This window comes from Phocoena sinus, chromosome 3 (genome assembly GCF_008692025.1).
Source record: "Phocoena sinus isolate mPhoSin1 chromosome 3, mPhoSin1.pri, whole genome shotgun sequence".
Lineage (NCBI taxonomy): Eukaryota > Metazoa > Chordata > Mammalia > Artiodactyla > Phocoenidae > Phocoena > Phocoena sinus.
This window is the reverse complement of record NC_045765.1, coordinates 95466801-95489094: the sequence shown is the minus strand read 5'-3', so window position 1 is coordinate 95489094 and position 22294 is coordinate 95466801. Positions and strand designations below refer to the sequence as shown.

Below are 22294 nucleotides of genomic sequence, written 5' to 3'. Positions count from 1 at the left end.
GTAATACAATCTCAGGGTAGTTAGAATTTTTACATGGTGGCTGTTTCTCCTAGAGTAAAGGTTCAAGGGACTCTTGCAGAAGCTGCAAGGCTTTTGGTAACCCAGCTTTGGAAGCATCACTTTTGTTTCATTCAGTTAGTAGAAAGCTAGTCATACACAGGTGCCAACCTATGTAACTCCCGACAGCAAAAGCAGGAACAATTTGAGCAATAAAATAAATACATAATATTGGATTATCAACCAAAGTACAATATAAGATAGGGATCCATTGGGTCCATACTGATATAAATGAATGATTAAATAAATAAATAAATAAGTAAATGTGGGAGAAGAGACAAATCTCCCTTGAAGTGGCACTCCAAATAATTTATGTATGTAGATATTCCACCCTCAAGAAGGAGAAGCATGAATCCCTACTCCTTGTGTGGGCTGCTCCTATTGACTTCCTTCCAAACAGCGCAGAATAGAACAGGGGAAAGAAAGAGTATCTCAGGCTTATGATCAAGGTCAGTATCAACAGTGATAAATCATGTTGACAATATGTATCCTTGATATGTTGTGATAAAAATGACACTTTATTCCTGTAATCTTCCTTCCAAAAACCTATAACCCCAGTCTGATTATGAGAAAAACATCAGACAAGTTCCAATAGAAGGACATCCTACAAAATACTTGATCTGTATTCCTCAAAACTGTTAAGGTCGTCAAAAACAAATTCTGAAAAACTGTCACAACCAAGAGGAAACAAAGGAGACAATGACAAGAAAATGTAATGTGGTATATTGGATGCAGTCCTGGAACAGAAAATGACATTAGGCAGAAACTAAGGAAATCTGAATAAATTAGTATGGACTTTAGTTAATAATACTGTATTAATAAGTTTTCATTAATTGTAACAAATATACCATGAAAATATAAGATGTTAATAATAGGAGAAATTCGGTGAGGGGCAATGTGAGAACTGTGTGTACTATGACCTTATTTTTTCTATAGATCTAAAATTTTCTTAAAAATAAGGGTCTATTAAAAAAAAAATCTAGTCAAAGGGCCCAGATTTGAAGGGAGGGGACTACAAAAGGTGTGAAAAACAGGAGGTGTGGTTCATTGGAGGACCATCTGCAATAGCATTCATTTCACTGATTTTCTTCTGAGGACCCACCTCTCTGCCCCTATTCCCAGTTCATATGGCTGAAGCCTCACCCTTTGGCCCTAGAGGTAGAGCCAGGACTCTGGCCTAAGGCAATCAGTGAGTTTCTCTGTCCTCACCAAAATCTCCTTACGTGTAACCAAAAGTAAGGGAATTGCATCTCCTTTGCCACAGGATAGTTTCAGTGGGCAGTGACTTAAGCCAGGGCAGTCAGAGTAATACTAGGACTGTTAGAAAAGTCGCTCTGGCTTTGAACTTGAATATATGTGAGGTGGGAGCTGCTGCCTCTTATCTTGCCATCAGAAGGGGAGTACTTGGAGGTGACAGGAACCACCAACTAGAGCCTGAGAAAGAAGCCAACAGAATGGGGGTAGCTGATAGGGATAGAACGAAAAGATGGAAAAAATGAGCTGTGGGACATTTTGGAGCCCAGAATCCATCCCTACTTAGAGGAGCTCTGCCTCTGGAGATTTCCCATCACATAAGTCAATAGTCTCTTTTTAAGTCAATAGTCTCTTTTTGGCTTAAGTCAGTTTGATTTGGGACTTTTTTGGTCCATTACAATAGAAAAAATTCCTAGGTGATATAATGAAACAATAATTGTCCTCCAGTTTATTTCTATGTTAAATATAATCAGAATATTATTTGAGTCCTACTTTTCCTTGAGGCTGCTCTGTTTATTCTCAAATAATTCATTATTTATCTAAAGATAAATCTGGCAAAGAGTAAATTGGTAAATATGTTTAAAACATTCAGAACAATTGCACAGCACACAGGAAGTGCCCAATAAATGTTAGATATTATAATTATTGTTTTAGCTTACTTTAAACAGCTAAAACTTTATTATGGCACCTCTCATCTGGTGTTAAATATGCATGTAGTTATCACAGTAAAAAATTAGATGAATCATATAGCAAAGTGGCTAAAAGCATGTGTTTTATAAATTCATGGGGCTGGGTTCAAATTCCAGCCCTGCTCCTTACTTATGGGAGCTCCTTACTTACTTATGTTCAAAGTCAACTATGTTCTAAAATTATAAATGAAAAAGTTGCACATGCTGAACAATAAGTTGAAAGAGATACTGTTTGCTAGGTGATCAGTGTCATAAAATTAAACTCATGGTGAATAAAGGGCATCAAACTGAAATTATATAAAACAAAGTAAAGGGGCTGAGATATAGTGTTATATGAATCTACTTTAAATACAAAATAGCTTTTAAAGAACAAGCCAATGCTAATATTTTAATTGTTGTAATGGGACCATTTGGGTTGCAAGTAAGAAAATCCAATTAAAATAATTTTCTCATCTAACAAGTCTGGAAGTAGCCTGGCTCCTGGCTTAGTGCTGTAATGATTGACTCAGTTTTTTTCATCTTTCATCCAGCTCCCTCCCTGGTCACAAGATGGCTGCAGCAGTTCCAGCTATCACAATCTCACACCAATGTCCAGGTAAGAAAAGAGAACATCTTCCTTGTGTTTCTGTAGAAAAACTAAGTAAGAAACCTTTGCAGAAGCAGCCTGTTTCCCACTGTTCCATCCTGCACAGACTTCTCTTCAAGTTTTGTTGGCCAGAAGAGGGTCACAAGGGAAATAAAAGTACCTGGTACAACCATTTGGGAAAACTTTTGGGCAGGATCTACTAAAGCTAAACAAAAGCATGCCTTATTTCCCAGTAAACTCATCTTCTAGGTGTATACACATGAATGCCTATGTGCGCCAGACATGTCTGAGAATATTCATAGCAACACCATTCATAACAGTCCCAAACTGGAAACCAGCCACCCAAGTGTCCATCAACTAGAGAATGGGTAAATAAATGATGGTATAGTTCCACATTGGAAGATTGTAATGGAATCCAGTATTCACTGGAATACTGTACAGTCATGAGAATGAATAAATGACTGTTCCATGCTACAACTAATGAAAGAAGTCTGTTACAATAGAGTACTAACTCTATGATTCTATTTATATAAATTTTAAAAATGGGCAAAATTAATCTATAATGATAGGAGTCAAGATAGTGGTTTCCTTTTGGGAGAGGTTAGAGTTATTGGGCTGGGCTTCTGGTGAGCTGGTAATGTTTTATTTCTTAACAGGTGTGGTAGTTTCATGGGTTTATTTGTGAAAATTCACTGAGCTGTATATGTACCATGTTCATTTCTCTATATGCATGTTATACCTAAAATTTTTTCTTTAAAAAACTATGCACATGCAAAATAGCATTTATTTAATGAGTAAACGGGAATACAAAGAAAACTGAGTCCCTGCCTTCATGGAGCTTAATTCTAATAATAAAAATAAATGTAAAATAGTAATAGCAGGTAATACTTAAATAGTGTAGATTGTGTTGCAGATCAAATTGTAACCATATGAAGTAAATACTATCAGCATCCCCATTTTAGAGCAGAGGAAATTAAGGCATAGGGCTGCCTGCTGTGCACTCTACCACATAATAAGTGGTAGAGTGAGAATGCAAGCCTAGTAACTCTATCTCTAGGGTCTGCCTTTTAACCAGGGTGCCCTATTGCCTCTCATGCTAGTGAAGGAGAAAGACAAAAAGCAAAGATAGGTACAAAAAGTATCTCAGGTGGCAATAACTACAACTGAGTAAAATCAAGGTACAGAGGCAGAAAGTGATAAGGGGGATTACTCTTTAAAATAGGACGATTAGGGAAAGTTCTCTCCCTCCGCCTTTTTAAAAACAAAGCGACATTTGGACAAACACATGAAGGAAGTGAGTGAGCCATGTGGATTGATCAATAAGTGTGTCAGGCAGAAGAAACAGCAAGGACAAAGGCCCTGAGGTGTGCATGTTAAGTTCAAGAAATAGCTAGGAGGCCAGAGTGGCTAAAGTAGAATGAGATGTGGGAGAATGGGAGGAGACAAAGTCAGAGTTAGTGGGCACCAGATCATGGATAGCCTTGTAGGCCAGTGTTTGTACTTTATAAAGATACGTATATATATCCAATGACTTAGATAGTAAACATATTAGAGTGAGTGCTTCCCATAGGGAGAGGAATGGTTGAGGGAATCATGACTAAAATAGTTAAATACAAGGGAGGGACATAGCACCAACCTATTAGGCCAGAGTGTCATGAGTATTATTAACTCAGTTCTACACCTGAGTTGTGGGGCAGAGGTGGGAACAGCTCTGGTGTAGCCTTTAACCAGAGAGAACTCTATACTCCATCTCCACATCACTATAAATTATCCAAAAATTAAAATGATTGCATCAAATCTCCATTTCAGAGAAGAAAGATATGCCCTAAGAGCGTTAGGACTTCTCTGTTTCTGATGATTCATTCCCATGCAGGTGGCAGGATTTGTAATGGGTGGCACTGCCTTTGGCCTGCAGTGTGGCAAAAGACCTCTTTTCGTTTTGGCAAAGCATCTTACCAAAAGATTAATAAGACATAGTTCCTATAAAAACATATTAACATCAATCTTTTAAAAACTATATGATTTAATGGTTTAATTTTTTGCTAGAAATATCAGGAATATGACAAACTACATGAATTGATGCTTAAAACATTGTGATTTCTTTAAAAACAAACATCCTGCATGCACACCAGTAAACCCCAAGAAGCTTCGAGCCTCATTATTTGTATTTAAACCTAAATAGGTTTCTTTTGTCCAGAAAAAAATTTATACTTCATTGGTAATAGAAAAGATCTTGCTTTAGGTTAGAGAGATTTTTATTTTATTCAGGCTAATTATTGCAAATTTTGCCTCCTTCTTTATTTTTGGGATCTCAAAACCCAGAAAAGTATCTTTTAAAAAAGGACAATTGTCCTGTAACTATTCAAGTGAAATCATATTTAAAAGCATTGTGTCCTGGGAGTTCAGAAGTTGTACTTTTGACTTCATTAAGGACTTTCAAAGAAAAGAGAGCAGAAAGAGAACCATTTTCTGTGATTTGACTCGCGAATGAGCTTCTAGATTCCAGATCTATATTAAAATGCAATTGTAAAAGGGGTGGGCACTCTGCACATTAATTTATAATGTGTCTATTAATCAGTTCACTATTTATTGAATGTCTCCTGAATGCCAAACACTGTGCTAAGTACCTGGGATATATTGATGAGGGAAAACAGACACAGTCCTGCCTTCATAGTGCTACAGGCTAGCAGGGCAGTGGACATCAGTAAAGTCATTACACAAGCACATATAAAACTGCAAGTGTGGTGAGCACTGTGGAGAAGAGGCTCATGATGCAATGAAAGCCTGTATGGAGGACTTTGGACTAGACAGGTTGGTTAGGGAAGGCTGCTCTGGAGACATGATGGTTACATTCTGATATGAAGGAAGAAGGTAGGAATTAACTTGGAGAAGGAGGAAAGACAGAGAGTGAAAAACAGAGGGAAAAGCCAAGTGATTAGACAGAACACAGATCTGAAAGAAAGTCAGTTCTGGAATTCTCAATTAGAGAAAGGAAGAATATAGATGAAGGTTATATTCATTTATTCATTTAATTAAAACGTATTGAATGCCTACTGTATGCCAAATCTTGTTCTAGAGGCTGGAAATATTAAAGAGCATTGGCTTTGTCGTATAAGTAAAGACATTAAAAAGTTTAATCATGCAGGGATTAAATGGTGGGGTGGTGATATGATCATATTTTTGCTTTGCAAAATTAACTCCAAAATGGAGAATGGATGAGAAGAGGTCAGAGTGTGTTTTGTGGACCAGCTAAGAAGCTAACCAGGTGCTCCGGCTGAGACACAAGGGTAGCTTGCATGAGGAAAGTGATGCTGGAGATAACCAGCATCACCGGGTGTGGACAGTTTCGAAAGATGGTTTAGGAAGCAAAATAGGACATTGTGATAGGTTGAGGGGACAAGGAGAGAAATGTCAAGGATGTGTCTGAGGGTTCTAGCTTATATAGCTAGATGGGTTGCATAAAATAATGGCAATAATAATTAACATTACTAACCACTTTGACCTGAGTTTTGGGGTGGTGAGGGGCTATGAGTGGAAATTACTGAAGTGTAGTCTTTAGTCAAAGTAGAGTCCTTCCTCCAACTCACCATAAGTGACCAACAATGATTGCCTCAAATCTCCACTTTTTTGGGGGGGGGACAGAGTAAACATGTCCTAAGTATGTTAGAATTTCACTGGTTTTGATGATCCATGTGAACAGCAGAGTATTTTATAAGCTGCACTGCTTTGTCCACGCAGTGATGCCAAGAGTCCTTTTCTCTTTAGACACAGCATCTTCTGAAAAGAACAGTAAGACATAGTTCCTGAAAAGCAAAGTAAGTATCCAATGGAGGGGGGATAGCAAGGAGTGGAGAAGAACACACCCCAGATGCTCAGCTGGGAGCCACGTCAGATCAAAGCCCAGAGCATGGAGATGCAGTCTGTGAGGCTGGAGCATAGGGTGGGACGTGTGGCCTGGCGGGAGATGAGGCAGAGGTGCAGGCCGAGGTTGCATGCCAGAGGAACCTCTGCACTTTGCTGAGGTTTGACTTTACCCGAAGGGCAGTGGGGAGACTTTGAAAAGGTTAGGAAAATGTCAGGAATAAGATTAGATTTGCATTTTAGAAAGATGACTTTATAATAATTTAAACTATCCTTATTTTATAAACTTTTTCTGAATGTATATTATTTTCACAATAAAAATGATTTTTAAAAAAGGAAAGCCTATTTTGTCTGATAGATTGGGTTAGACTCGACATGTGAGACAAAATATAGGGAAACCAGTTAGAAAGCTATTGCAACAGGAGGTTGCTAAAATGGAGGAGAGGATGCGAACTTTGCAGCCAGGAACACTTAAATTTGGATAGACCCTGGCTGTACCACTTCTTGACTGAGAGAACTTGGGCGTCTGATTTCCTTTTCTGGATGTCAGTTTTTTTCATCTGTAAAAATATGGGTAACAGTACCTCCATACCTATTTTCCGTTGTGAGGATTATGTATGTGAAGTTCTCAGCATACAGTACTCTCAGTAAACGTAGTTCTTATTAATGTTAATGATGAAAAGAGTCTGAATTAAGGCAGAAGCAATGGGAATGAAGAAGGGGAGAGTAGATGGTAATGATGTTAAGGAGGTTGATTATATAAGCTTCAGGGACTGACCGAATGAACGTGGAGGAGCTGCCATCAGACTTCTCAGGGATCCCACTTGGGTGGAATTAGGCAGATGGTGCTCGCATTCACTTAGAAAGAGAAATCAGGAGGGTTGGGTTGTTGGTTTGGGGGGTGGGTAGGTTGGGAATGAGGGGAATTATGTCAGTGTGAGACTTGTTACACTTGAGATGCTCCGAGGACAGCTGGCTGTATGGGTCTATAGCTCTGTGAGGAGTGGCGGCTTCAGAATGGATATTAGGGAGGTGGAACTTTCTAATGAACATATGCTCAGAGTAATGAGTAGAAGGCCAACGTTAGGGCCATAGGGAACGTGAGCATTTTAAGAGAACGGCAACAGAACAGGAGGCAAGAAAAGGGGAATGAGAAAAGGAAACAGTAGTCATATATGTTAAGAGGAGAAGCAAGAATTATAAGCCAAGAGATAAGAAAATTTCAGGAGGAAGGGAGTGGTTAATACCGTCAACTGCCACAAAGAGGTCAGCTAAGGTTTTCACGGAAAGAAAAAAAGCATTTGATTTAGCACCTGGGAGTGAGTGTGTGTGTGTGTGTGTGTGTGTGTGTGTGTGAGAGAGAGAGAGAGAGAGAGAGAGAGAGAGAGAGTGGTGTTACGGTCTTGCCAGAGCCCGTTGAGTGGAGCGGTAGGGTTGGAATCCAGATTGCAGTCTGTGGAAGAGTGGACAGGAGGTATGAAGTGGACCTGGGTTGGAATTGTCCTCTGTTCTTTTTGCGAGGGGAAAGGGAAAAATAGGGATGGTGGAATTTTGTTTGTTGGTTTTAAGAATGAACTCTTGGGTGTGTGGGGAAGTAGTGAAACTAGAGAGAGAAAGAATAAGGGTGATTCTGCACTATGTGGGAGGGGTAGAATTTGCCAGCACAGGTGAAGGAATTAGCCAGAAACCAGAAAAGGGAGGTCACTTCCTTTGGAATGAGAGGAAAGCTGGCACAGATGGATACGGATAAAAATAGGTAAAAGCGTGGGCTGGAGAGGTGTGAGATGTTGAGGAAGTTCACACTGATGATCTCAGTAGTCTTTGGGAAGAGAGTGGCACTGGCCACAGGGCAAAAAGGTTAGGAAGGCTTGGTTTTACTAAGCTGTTTGGGGGGCCAGGAACAGTTAGTTGCTCACAAATGGGCTCCAGAAGGGACCGTTGGGTAGCATTCCAGTGCCTGCTGGGGTTGAAGGTAGCTTGCTGGCTGGATGTCCTCTACCAGTGTTCCCCGTTGCAGCCACGCAGGACTGAGGAAGGGGCTATCAGAAGTGACAGGGCTGAAGGGCTATGGAAGGGCAGGGCTGAGTGTGTGCAGGAGCTGACGGGGAGGCAAGGTGGACAGTTGTTCCTTGATCCAGAGAATGTAGGCCATGGTGGAGAGCAGGACTGGTGAGTGTGTGTTTAGGAATTTGAGGCCATGGTTTTAGCAAAACACATACCCTAACACTTAACACCTGTAATCTGAACAGGGAGGTGCAGGGTGAGGCCTATGGTTATCTACATGGCTATTTTTAGTTTGATGGTCCCTAGTTGGTGGTCCCTCTTGTTTTCGCTTTCCTGGGTGGAGGCAGCAACTTAAAAAAAACCTAATTAGGGACTTGCCTGGTGGTCCAGTGGTTGGGACTCTGTGCTTGCACTGCAGGGGGCGCGGGTTCAGTCCCTGGTTGGGGAACTAGGATCCCGCGTGCTGCGTGGCATGGCCAAAAAATAAAAAAAATAAATAAAAACCTAATTAAAAAGAAATGATTTCTGTAATTTGAGGTCTTTGGACAATGGGAACACCAGAAAAGATCGTAACATACTGATGAGACCAAAGCAGTATTTATACAGGCATTACAAACAACTTGGGCACTATTCTAAATTAAGTTAAAAAAATATCATTACAAGACAATGCATAGGTTATTCTTTCTTCTTTTCCTAAATTGCTTTAAATCTTGTATGTCATATTTTAGTGAGAGGAAATAAAATGGGGTATATGTAGCTACTGTTACTGGATTTTTTATTCAGGCTAGTGTTTGTGTGTGTGTGTGTGTGTGTGCGTGTGTTTACCAGTCAAGGAGCCCCTCTGTGCATTTTTTGGCATTTGATGTCAAGTATTAGTGCTAAACAAGAATATCTGTTGGAGTTAATAACAGTAGCTAAAATTCTCTTTGCAGTTGACTGCAAAGATGGGAATAAAGTATTGAAATCAAACTGTTTAGGAATTTGTCTTTCAAATAAAAATATCTTTAAAATTCTGGCAGGTGGGCAAAGTAAGCAGGCAGCTTGGGGTTGGAGGTAACAGAATAGCTCTGGAAGGGACCAGTTATACCAATAAATGTTTGCTGCCAAGTGCTGCCTTTTAAAAGGAGTGCTTGCCCCTTTTATGGGTTCCCTCTCTTGAACCAGTCTGGTTGGGGGAGGGAGTGGGGAGAGAAATTAAACCTGTTAGGGGAGCCCATCAGTGATTCTTATAGGCGATAGGGTTAGTGTGATGGCAGCCAGGTTTCCTGCCAGAAGTCGACCTGGTGCTATAAAAATGTCAGGAAGAGTGTGCACAAAATGGAAACACAGAAATGCCAACTATAGGAGAATAGATGAATATATTGTGGTTAATTCTCACAATGTAATATTTACTTGCAATGAATGAAAGTACAAATATACATGACACTTGGATGAATCTGTCACAAAATGTTAGTGAAAAAAGAAAATCCCAGGAAACTATATATAGTACAATACCATTTTTGTAACATTGAAAAACAAGCTAAGGAATAATAAACACAAGGTTCAGGATAGTGGTTGGTTACCCCTGAAGTGGTGAGGGTGGAGGGCACACAGAGGACGTCATGGGGAGAGCATATAAATAGATATTAGTTATTGTTAATATCATTGTTTAGGTTCGATGGGGTATTCATGAGTGTTTATATATCATTTAAAATAAAGTAAATAAAATGAAGAGAGCCATGAATCGATTGAGATAGTGCATCAGAAACCAAAGAAATGTGTATTTCTAGCAGCATGACATTGTGGGCAGCAAATATTAGCATAACATGGGCCCTGTTGGCAAGCCCGGCCCTTCTCACTTGGTGAACAAGGCTGAAGAACCTCTTCCCACAGGGCTTTACCTTCTAGTACGAAGATGGACTACAAACAAAGAATTTGACAAAGTCATAAAATCCGTGAAAGAAAAACAAAACCAAAAACATAATAATATCTCTTTGTGTAGTCATGTGCAGGTATGTCTCTAGGATAGATGTCCAGAAACAGATTAGTTAGATGGAAGGTATATACATTTAAATTTTTGATAGATACTGTCAAATTGCTCTCCAAAAAAAGGTTGTACTAATTTACGTTTCCACAACCTTCTTTTTCCACATTCTTGCCAACACTGGTGATTATCAAATCTCTTGGCTTAGCTAACTGGCAAAATATGACATCCCATTTTTGCTTCAACCAACCAATTTTTAGATGAGCTTTTGGCATGAGGTTCATTAGTGAATTGAAGACTGTATATTTCTTTTCCATTATTGGCCAAAGAATGGCTGTAGTTGTATTTGCCTAAAAGTTCTTTGGGAGGGGCTTCCCTGGTGGCACAGTGTATAAGAATCTGCCTGCCAACGCAGGAGACATGGGTTCGAGCCCTGGTCTGGGAGGATCCCCCATGCCGCAGAGCAACTAAGCCCACGCGCCACAACTACCAGGCCTGCGCTCTAGAGCCCGTGAGCCACAACTACTGAGCCTGTGTGCCACAACTACTGAAGCCCGCTTACCTAGAGCCCATGCTCAGCAACAAGAGAAGCCACTGCTATGAGAAGCCCGTGCACCACAACGAAGAGTAGCCCCCACTCAGCACAACTAGAGAAAGCCTGCATGCAGCAACAAAGACTCAACGTAACCAAAAATAAAAAGAAATAAATTTAAGAAAAGAAAAATTCTTTGGGAACAGTTGTGCCCTGTGTTTAGATCTATTAGTTTATAATCCATTTGGTCAGAAGTAGTGTTTACCTAAAACCCTTGGAGGGATGGAAGGGGAGGGAAGGGAGATTTATTCAGTGATTTTATGTAGCAAGTAGTGGGCTAGGTGCTTTCACGTGTTCTCTCATTTAGTTTCTTCTCCGTGGCAGGCCCTTTGAGGAAGTTTGGAGACTCATAGAATTGAAGACTTGCCTTAGGCATGGAGTTAGGCAGTGATTCAGCCAGCTCTCACTTTGTTTAACATAATCCCCCCACCACCCCGCTTAAGCCTAACAGAAGATAGCACCATTTGAAGGATTTAGTCTTTTAATGGTGCTATTCCAGTTGTTTCCAACCTTGGCTGTACATTGAAATCTCCTGGGGAACCTGAAAAAAATACTCATACCTATGTCCTACTCCCAAAGATTCTGATGTAATTCATCTGAGGTGTTTTAAAAAAAACTCCCAGTGGATTCTACTGTTCAGCTAAGGTTGAGAACCACTGGTCTAATTCATCTCCAGACTTCTTTTTAGACTTGTGAGCTAATTGATCTCCAGATTTCTTTTTAGACTTGTATTCAGTACCTGTAATGCAATTTTGTGACGCTCTTTTGCCACCTTATCTCCTAAAAGTTTTTCAACTTATTTTTTTTGGTTTATTTTGAGACTTTTGGAAAAAATCCATAATAGGCTTTGGAATAATTGCAGATATCCTGGTGTGAGATGGGTAGAAAACTGCATTACTAAATTGAGGTCAGGAATTGCTGAGCTAATTATTTCTCAGGTCTTTATTTTGCAGCTTTTAAAATCAGTAAACCAACTGCAACATGACATAAGCAGTCTTCGTCTTGAAGAAGAGTATCAGCAGAATATTAGTATCACTTATGACTTTTCACAAATACATTTTCATCTGTTATTGAAGATGAAATAGTACAGAACAGGGAGCTCAAAAAAGGAAATATGTCAGCTGCAATAAATGAAATCTTATTCAAATGTTATTCAGTTTCCCTGGGAATGTTTACCCACTGCCCTATAAAAGTAAAATACCTACTGATTGTCTATCACATATATGATGAGCTTAGTCAGTAACATCATCTCCCCCATCTGTGATATCAAGATGCCTTCCCCCCTGCAGTACAGCTTTAGAAAAACTAGACACAATTATTTTGGCAGCTCAGATGGGGATCATCATGCCTCTTATCTATTCAGTTGTTGTGGTTTATTTTTTTATTTTATTATTATTATTTTTTTTTGCGGTACACGGGCCTCTCACTGTTGTGGCCTCTACTGTTGCGGAGCACAAGCTCCGGAAGCACAGGCTCAGCGGCCATGGCTCACGGGCCTAGTCGCTCCACGGCATGTGGGATCTTCCCAGACCGGGGCACAAACCTGTGTCCTCTGCATCGGCAGGCGGACTCCCAACCACTGTGCCACCAGGGAAGCCCTGTGGTTTATTTTTAATGTACGTTGATCTTTGATATTGCATTTCTTGGTGGTGTGGGCAACAGTTATAGGTGACCTGTGTGGTATACCCACAAAACAAGCACAGACCTTGTTTTTTCCTTTCCAAAGCACTTATTATTGTTGTTGCTATTAATATTTTAACTTGTAGGTTTTTTCAAACCAGTTTAATGTAACTTCTGAATATGGAATCCTATTCGATTTCTGTGTGTCCTGTGAATATTTTGCTTCTTCTTCCAGTCTTCTTTTCTATGTCTCATTCATCATGGTCTCGCTCATCCTGGTATCAGCTTTGCAAAGGCCACACACCAGGAAAGGGATCCAGCACGATAGTATAGGAAAAGCCAGACTTGGTGGACTTTACTTGTAGTGCAACATCAATGCTTTCTTATAGAATTTTGAGTTATTCTATGCCACAATTTCCTAAATCTATAAAATGGAGATAACAGTTCCCGAGGACTAAACAACAGACTGTATGTGAAAGCACTTTGAAGTGTATAAAGTGTGGTATATTCAGTACTATTTATTTTTAACTAGTCCATTTTCCATCTAATATCTGCAAAGTTGGTAAAATAAACCAAAAACCATCTTGAAGCTGCTCTCTGGTGTGTGATGAGTGTGTGAGACCGGAATTTAAAGACCTCATGTGAATCAGGGCAAATCATTTCATCTCAGCTTTGGCTTCTACCTTTAGGATGAGAATAATAGATAGATGCCAACTCGGATGGTGGATGGATTAAATACTATCAACAATATGAAGGTACTTTGTAAAGGGCAAAGCACCTCACAAACATTAGCTAATACCTCATTTAAATTTGGGTGCATGACCCATCCTTCAAGTCACGCATCTTTTTCCTCAGCTCCAAGGCCCAGAAACTCAGTGCTACCTCCAGAATTCCCACACCCTCTCCCATTTTGCTGCTCCTTCACTAGGTCCTCCCATCTGGACACCTCCACCTTCTGACCTTCTTTCACCTTCTTTACTCCCACCCCTCTCCCAGATTATCCTGACATTTTCTTTCCCTGGGTTTTATTTTCTTCATTATGAAATTACACTTCTATTAATATAGATTAAGATTACACTTACTTTTAATGCTGCTTGTGACTAGCATTTAAGATGACTAATCTGTTGATTATCCCAAAATAAATGTTACTAAGTTGTGTTGTTCTTTTAGAGAGTATAGTGTATTTTAGCAGTGACCAGAGTACCAGAACCCACGGTAATGACAAATATAAATATTTCTGATCTGTGTTAGGTTTGAGGTACATGTTTAAGGAGGGATGTGCCTTTTGTTACCATCCAAGGTACGCCTTCTAGTCAGCTCCTCACTCTGCTAACTAGAATGCTGCTCCTAGATGGAAAGAAAATAAAATACATTTTTTACCTTTTTTGGCAGTGCCGCATGGCTTGTGGGATCTTAGTTCCCCAACCAGAGATCGAACCCAGGCCCTAGGCAGTGAAAGCGTGGAGTCCTAACCACTGGACCACCAGGGAATTCCCTTTTTTGGATTCAGATGAAAAGTTATTTAATAATACCTTGATTATATTTTAAATAATTTTAATAATGTCATATAATATATATTTTAATTCTTTTGTTGAACTTTGATTCAAATATAAGATGATAAGCTTTTAAAATATTATACAAATCTCCTGAAACACATGTGTAACATAAAATACCTGTTCCAGTCAGTTCTGTTCCTATCTTAATAGTATTCTACAATGTTTTCTACCAAAAAAAAAAAAAAGTTTCCCAATGTCCTCTCTTTTTATTAAAAAAAGCATCATTTTTATGTGGATATTCTTTTTCACACAGAGTCCCTAAAGTCAGCTGACTTCCCCTAGTGATGTATACCTAATGTAGAGCAGTTGATTTTTGAAACTTTTCTGTGAACTCACAGGAAAAAACAAAAATGAGTGAAAAACCAAACCAAACAAACATCTCTGATTATTCTAGAGATTTTTCTTCCTGGGAGTTCTTTATCTTTTGCGCTCTTGCGGGTGTTTTACTAAGTCATAGATTTTAACAACAAACAGATCTTCTATGACTACTTTGTGTAGCCAAAAAAAAAGAAGTTGCTTCTGGATAACTAATAACTTTTAAGTCATTCGTAATAAAAACAATACTCCTTCCCTTGGGCTATGAGACTGCTTGGGCTGAAAGGGATTGAGGCATTACTTAGTGCCAACTCCTGTATTTATTCCCAAATGGGGAACTGGGCCCCAAGGAGGTGACAATTTACTTGAGTTCACACAATGACTAGTTTTATTGGGGAGTTCTTAAGAAAGATTATGGATAGGCATATCTAGATAAGAGATGAAAAACATCTGAGTTATATTGGTTTGTTAGTAAGCTGTTAGCCATTTCATCTTTCAGATGTTATTTATCCGTGATTCTGTTCTCTTGGCAAAGGGAATAATAGAATCAGGATTCCTGCCCTCTTGCTGAGCTTGGAAGAGTTGTGTGTGTGTGTGTGTGTGTGTGTGTGTGTGTGTGTGTGTGTGTGTGTGTGTGTAAGCAGGAATAAAGGAAAATTAGCCTCTTTTTTTTTGAAATTTACTTCTTCTCTGGCCTGGTATGGTCATAGTTCTTAACCCCTGACCTTAGAAAAATAAGATTTTAAAGTGTATGTTTTGGTGTGGGGTAGGGGGGCTCCCAGCATCCCTGAGGGGAGCCTTGACTTGGATACTTTCAGGGCAGGGCCAATCACTGCTGGCTCTGGTGTTGAACGGTTCTAATTGCTTGAAAATTTTTCATTATATTGAGTTGAAATCTGTTCCCTGTAATTTATACCCACAAATCCTAGTCCTTCTTTCTGGAAAAACCCAGACCCAATATATTCAATTGACTGCCTTCCTCCTCATGGAGGCCTCTTCTTTCTGGAATAACCACTCCCATACCCTTCAGCTTTTCTCCATAGGGCATTATTTTCAGACCTCTGATTGCTATTCTTAGGACTCAGTCTGGTTTTGAACTGTGTCTTTTAAAATGTGAGGTTGAGAACTGAGTATCTCTCCAGATGTGGTTGTCCATTATGGAACATACAGCAGAACCATAACATCTGCTAGCAACTACATTTCTATTAATAGAGACTAAATACATTTGCTTTCTTGGTAGTTGCCCTTATACTCTTGACACATATTAAGCTTGGGAGCAACTAACTCCCCTGCATATTTTCTGTGTGAAATGTTATCCTATCAGGTCTCCTCTCATCTATGTTTGTGCAATTAAATATTTTGATCTGACGTTTATCTATGTTAGATGTTATATTATGGTTTCATTGTGTCAAGAGCATCTAAATTCTTGACCTTGTCCTTGATTTATTATAAATCATTTGTGTACTTTCCTTGTAGTAAAAGAATAGTCTTAAGCGTTTTGAAGGGTGGGGAGCATTACTTTTCTTAGAAATATCTAGCAAAAAATGCATTGTTACTTGACCTTATCCTAGGTCTCATTAAAAAAATAAAGGTGTGTATGTGTATTGTAGGGTTTATACTACATAGTGGATGCTATGGTGTACTACCTAGATCTCCCCTTCAGAACCAAGTCACTAATTCCCCTAGTAACTGGGAAAGTTGGAAGCTGAGGGCCCTGAGCTAAATCCCTCTCTGGGAATTGCCCTCAGGCCAAGGTTTATCTCACGCAAATCATACCACCTTCCCAGGGGCAGCCTACATACAATGACTGGTCAAGCAGGGGACTAAAGGCTCAGTCTCTTTGCTTTGAGGAAGGGCCATCCCAGCTCCAGAGATTCACAGTGTGACAGCTGAATCCTTTGTTGCGACTGCACTGAAGTTCAACTCTTCTCTCTGTCCACAGCTACGCCCCCAAAGGCGTGGATCCAAGGATCTTCCTCAATGAACTTTCTGCACTCAAATTTCCTTCAGAATCTGTTTTCCAGGGAAACAGACCTAAGAGATTTGGTAACAGAAGTGCTCTGAGGAAGCTGCTCTAAAGTGGGATTTTGGACCTTGGTTAGTGCAGATGGCTGGCAATGGTGTGTAGAAAGAGAAGTAGCCTGAAGTAAGAATATTTATAAACTCATAGACTGTGGAAAATGGTTTATCTGGTTAGCTAGGGGACTGGAAGGAGAAAGATTAGAAGATAGGGGATAAGGGGGTCTGGAGAGGAGCATATAGATGGACACATGGGAGTGGGCATAGTGTGAAGATATTTATATCACATGTTAATCTCCACCAGAGAGCATCCATAGTGGAAGGGCAACTAAACAACCAAGTAGACCAAATTGTTACCAACCTGGGTCCTTGGACTCTTTAATCAACAGAAATTGCTAAGAGGCCAGATGAGAAGTTCAGGCAAGGCTTTATTGGGACTCATGCTCTAGCATGAGGGAGTGAGAACAAGAAACAGGTTCCCTTGCTTGCACCTCCTTGGTGGTGCTGTGTGCAGGGATCATGCGCAGAGCCCTGCTTTTGCTCTTGGCACCTCAGAAGTGGCAGTTGGGTTTTGGCCTTTTTTTTACCTTATTGCTCATAATTTGCCCTAACTGCACATGCATGCAGTTATTTTTAGTCTCTTATAGTTTCTTTGTATTCTGCTGCTCAAGGAGACATTTGTCCAGGTGCAAGTGCTCCAGTAAAGGGTCCCAGGTCCCAGGCCTCAGCCAGTCTCAAAATGACTTAGCTGATGTTAGCCAGTCTCTGTCTTTGGTCATCTCAATGCTGACATAACAGGAACATAAGTGGAATAGCCATGATGGCTGTGATGGAGGCTACACATGGGCCCAACAGCATGAACTCTCCTTTACAACGTTCATTTAGTTACTGCAGCTACTGAATGGCCAAATTTCAGCAATAGATACTGTCTTAGTTCAGGATGTTTTAACAAAGTGCCATGGACTTGGTCACTTATAAACAACAGAAATTTATTTCTCACAGTTCTGGAGGTTGGAGGTCTGAGATCAGGATGTCAGCATAGTCAAGTTCTGGTGAGGGCCCTCTCCCAGGTTGCAGACTGCCAGCTTCTCATTGTATCCTTACATGGTGGGGAGCAGAGAAGGGAAGCAAGTGCTCTTGTGAATCTTATATGGGCACTAATCCCATTCATGAGGGCTCCACTCTCATGGCCTCATCTAATCCTAATTACCTCTCAAAGGTACCTAGTATCATCAAACCTTCTAATATCATCACGTGAGTGGGGGTAGGGTTTCAACATATGAATACTGGGGGGACAAAAGCACTCAATTTATAGGAGACCAATGCTGAGTCCCCTGTATGGCACCATCCCTCAAGAATACCTACCAGTAATTGGTGACAGCTTAATTACACTGAATTCTTTTCACCCTGGAATCAGCATAGGCTCTGGGTGTGGGTTTGCCTTACCTTCCTGCAGGACGTCAATTAACACCACTATCCTGGAACTAGAGAGTGTTTGGTCCACCAGCAGAGGATTTGCATGACACTGTATTAAACCAAGGTACCCTATCTACAGCAAAGGGTGTGTGGAAGTGGATACATGATCGTAGGATTCTCTAACCTTATTAAATACCACACCATCAAGAAGCTGCTTGCTTAGCAGAGTGATAGAATGACCTTGTGAAAGCACTATTGAGGTGCCAGCTTAGAGATGATAACCTTTAAAGATGGGGTGTAAGTGCAGTATGTCCCCTCAGTCAACCATCATTATATAGTTCCATGTGTCTAAGAGGCAGAATACATGGACCCAGGGACCAACAGTTGGAAGTAGGAACAGCCTCATTTACCACCTGTCTCAGTGGCCCACTCAGCGGGGAATTTGGGCTTCCTGTCCCCACAACTCTGGGATTTATGGGTTTAGAGGTCCTATTTCCCAGAAGAGGAGCACTTCCATCAAAGAACAATATTACATCCTGTTAAGCTTTAAGCTATGCTGAAACTCCATCATTTCAGATTCCTCAGGCCAAGAGACCAGCAGTCACGAAAAGGAGTCGACCTCCTGGCAGGAGTAATTGACCCTGCTGCTACATTAGTAAGGTCTGGAAAAATCTGTTTGGCCCTTAGGTGATCCACTGGGGGATTTTTTAGTACTTGTTGCCCAATTTAAAAGTCAATGGAGGGCTTCCCTGGTGGCGCAGTGGTTGAGAGTCCGCCTGCCAATGCATGCCGCCTGCCGATGCCGTGAGCCATGGCCGCTAAGCCTGTGCGTCCAGAGCCTGTGCTCTGCAATGGGAGAGGCCACAACAGTGAGAGGCCCGCGTACCGGAAAAAAAAAAAAAAAAAAAAAGTCAATGGAAAAATATATCAGTCATGGCCTGAGAAAGGCATGATGACTAGAAACTCAGTCCCTTCAGGGATGAGGTCTGAGTCACCCCATAAATTAAACAACCTACACCAGAAGAGCTGCTAGTTGAGGGTAAGAAGAATCTAGAATGGGTAATAGAGGAGGGATACAATGACAGCCTCAAGACCAGCTGCAGTGAGTTTGTCCCACTAACCTCTTTCAGCATCCTCAGAAAAAGAGACCAATCAGAATCTTGGAGGATTTTCCCTAGAGCATATCATATGAAGCCAGTGGATACAAGTGGCACAAGTACTGGGCTGTAGTGGATGTGGGGCACTGCTGAGATTCTTCTCTTCAAAACTGAGGCACTCAGTTGCTGGACTGTTGAGGGCTGATAGTTCTCAGCTGAATCGCTGTCTGGACATTACTTTCAGCTGAAGGGAGCCACCTCAATATTATGCCTCTCCCTGGGAAATGGCCTGTGTTGAATGACTTGTCACTGTGGGGTTATAAAACTCAGTCCCTTGACTCAAGTGGTACAACTCAGAAGGACCATCCCAGCTCCAGAGAACCCTGTGGGATTAGCTGAGTCCTTTGTTACAACTGCAATATAGTTCAGCTCCTCCCTATGCCCATTCCTATTTCCTTTACTCCTCTGTAATTGTTGATCCTGAGTGCATTTCTCAAGAACTCTCCTGCATAGCAACAGCCATCTCAGAGTCCATTTCCCAGGGAACACAAGTCATACCATGTCTTATTCGGGTAGATCAGCAAAGATCAGAGACTCTATATGAAGTACACACAACTGTACTGCAATATACAATCCTGATGTGTGGTCTTATTTAGTTGGGGGCTGCAGTAGGTACTTTCATGCCTTACTTTATTTACTCCTTTTAGCAACCCTGGGAGGTGGCTACATGTCATTCCCAAGTTACAGATGAGAAACTGAAGCACAGAGAAGTGAGGTATGTTGCTAATTTCATACAAGTAGTTAGCACTGAAGTTGGAATTGGAGGTTCATCATTCTGCCTTCTACTATACTATGCTGTTCTAAAGGCTTTTGGAACACAAGATGGTAGGTGTTTGCTGGAGGCTCCCAATACATCTGAACTGAGTATGTGAGACTGTGTGTAAGGGGCTCCCAAGCAGTGCATGATCCATTCATAAGTTTACCTGTAAGAAAGCTAGTCTACTGGTCATTGTGGTTTATCCTCTGATGGAGAGAGGGGAGTAATTTAACTTGTTAACTTCTTTGGGATGGATTAGCTGTTAAAGAATTTTAAGTGACGTAGATTTGTGTGTCCTATTGACCATGAGAATGAGAAAGAAAATGGTAGCAGAGGGACAATAGTTTCTTCTGCTTTGACTCTAGTATTTCTTAATGCTATCGACCAGGTGGTAATTGGAAGCTAGGCTTGGTGTCCTTGCCTCTTGTTGCCATGGACAATAGTGAATGTTGAATAGAGATTATGTCAGAGACTGGAGAAAGATACAGACCCTCATAAGCCCAGGGAGAGTCTTAAGCTTGTATCTAAGTTTCTTTACTCAAAGCTAATTTCGGTTATATCATGTTGTAAATAAAGTTGGCATTAGAGTACTGCAGACAGCTGTTGAGAGATGGGCAGAAGTATGTAATTGCAGCTCTCATAAAGATTTCAGTCTTGTACTTTCAGTAAATAGATGATAATTAAATTGAAAAACTTTAACCTTCACTAATTATAGAATGTGCTTCAAACCCTGACCATGGCGGTAGTTATTGTGGTGAAGTCTCCCGGTTCTGTCTATAGTTTACAGCATTTGTGAAACTCCTCTTCATTTTGCCTGATTTTCACCAGGATATTTCTCGTCTGTGGTTTGTGTTATGTTGCCTACAGGGGAAAAAAGTCACCTGCTTAACTATTTAAATAGTCGTAGGTCTATAGTTTCCTGAAATAACCCAGTCTAACTTTCTCAGGAAGGTGTGATATTCCCTTTTCTGGGAATTGCTTTTCGCTTCTGATTCTTGCCCTCAGTGACATCTATGCCGGTATCTTATTTCCATGCTAAGTGAGATAAAGTTAAAGCATAAAAATTAGCAAAAGACATCACCAAAAATTTGCCAGGCAAGGTGTCCCCTTTGCTCAACTCCCTTTATCCTCTTTGCACTGACCTCACATGTTGGTAATGGCTATATATTGGGATACATTTCTGACTTAAATTTTTTAAAGGCTAGTAATTGTCTTCTGGTACTTGTTATTCCTGTTGTCAATATTTCTTAGATATGATATTCTTCTAAAAATATTTTTTTAAAAATCCCTAATGAGTGATTTCAAAAGGCAGGGGTTGGATGTGAGGGGTAGTACACTTTTTCTTGGTGTAAACCAGGAGCACAGGTAACTTTTTTTTTCTTTTCCATCACTATTTCTTGGAACTTTGAAAGCACATCAGTGAATCAAATCCGCTTCCCCAAACATCAGTGGATTGAGCATAGCTGAGAGTTATTGCTTCCAATTTTAATTGTAATTTAAAAAAACTTCAATGCTATGAAGGAAAAAAATTATTGAGAGGAGGAGCAGAAGAGAGTCTTCTGAGCTGGAAATGCCATATACCATGATCCTGAGTGGTGGTTACATTCATTGAGTGGTACACATAAGACTTGAGCTCTACATTGTATATATGTTACACCACAATAAAGAAAACTAATATTTTCTAGTTTTGAAGCATCTTTTATTTGAAAGCATTTAGAACATGAGATAAAGTAAGGGAAAGAAATTTTTAAAGTGTAAAGTGTAAATTTTAGTTCCATCTATGGAAGTAAAAGATGTCATGATCTAGAAATATAACTAGCATATTTGGTATACGAAGTGGATTGCCCTCTACCCTCTAGCCCTGGATTTTTAAATTTTCTATTGATGTATAGTTGATTTCCAGTGTTGTGTTAGGTTCAGATGTATAGCAAAGTACATATATATATATAGTGTGTGTGTGTGTGTGTGTGTATATATTTATATATATAATGAATGTGTGTGTGTGTATGTGTGTGTGTATACACACACACTTCAGTCCCTTGGCCTGGTGCCAGAGAGGGAGTTCTCTTTGTGCCAGATGATTCTTACCTCTGTCCCTGCTGTGGGACTCAAAGGTTTAATTGTAGGGCAATTAACCTGCAGATCTTTCTCCAAGTCTTTGACCTTACTACAATGTAATGAAATAGCACCTATTGTCCCCGGGATGGTCACGGACAAAATTTCCAACCGTTGGAGGGGAATTCATTGGAGTCAGGGGTTGTATTAAGGATATCTATTATAGAGATAGAACACGTCATAAGGGTGTAATGAGGATGAGAACAGGTTGGAACACTTACATTCCTGTTAACACTTGGCTAAGCGTTTGTGGCAGAAAACTGCTAGTGCTGGCAGATTAATGAAGAGAGAAGAAGGAAAACTGCTCTGTGAGTTCCAGACTAGATTCATCAT

At 40.3% G+C, this 22294-nt stretch overlaps 1 long non-coding RNA gene across 1 annotated transcript in view; it reads left to right on the top strand.

Annotated features, from left to right (window-relative positions):
* LOC116752349 overlaps window positions 1–22294 on the top strand; it is a 346276-nt gene that overhangs the window by 76336 nt on the left and 247646 nt on the right. The window contains exon 3 of the long non-coding RNA XR_004349442.1: window positions 2531–2595. This is a non-coding gene — a long non-coding RNA (uncharacterized LOC116752349). The remainder of the gene's footprint in view (window positions 1–2530; window positions 2596–22294) is intronic.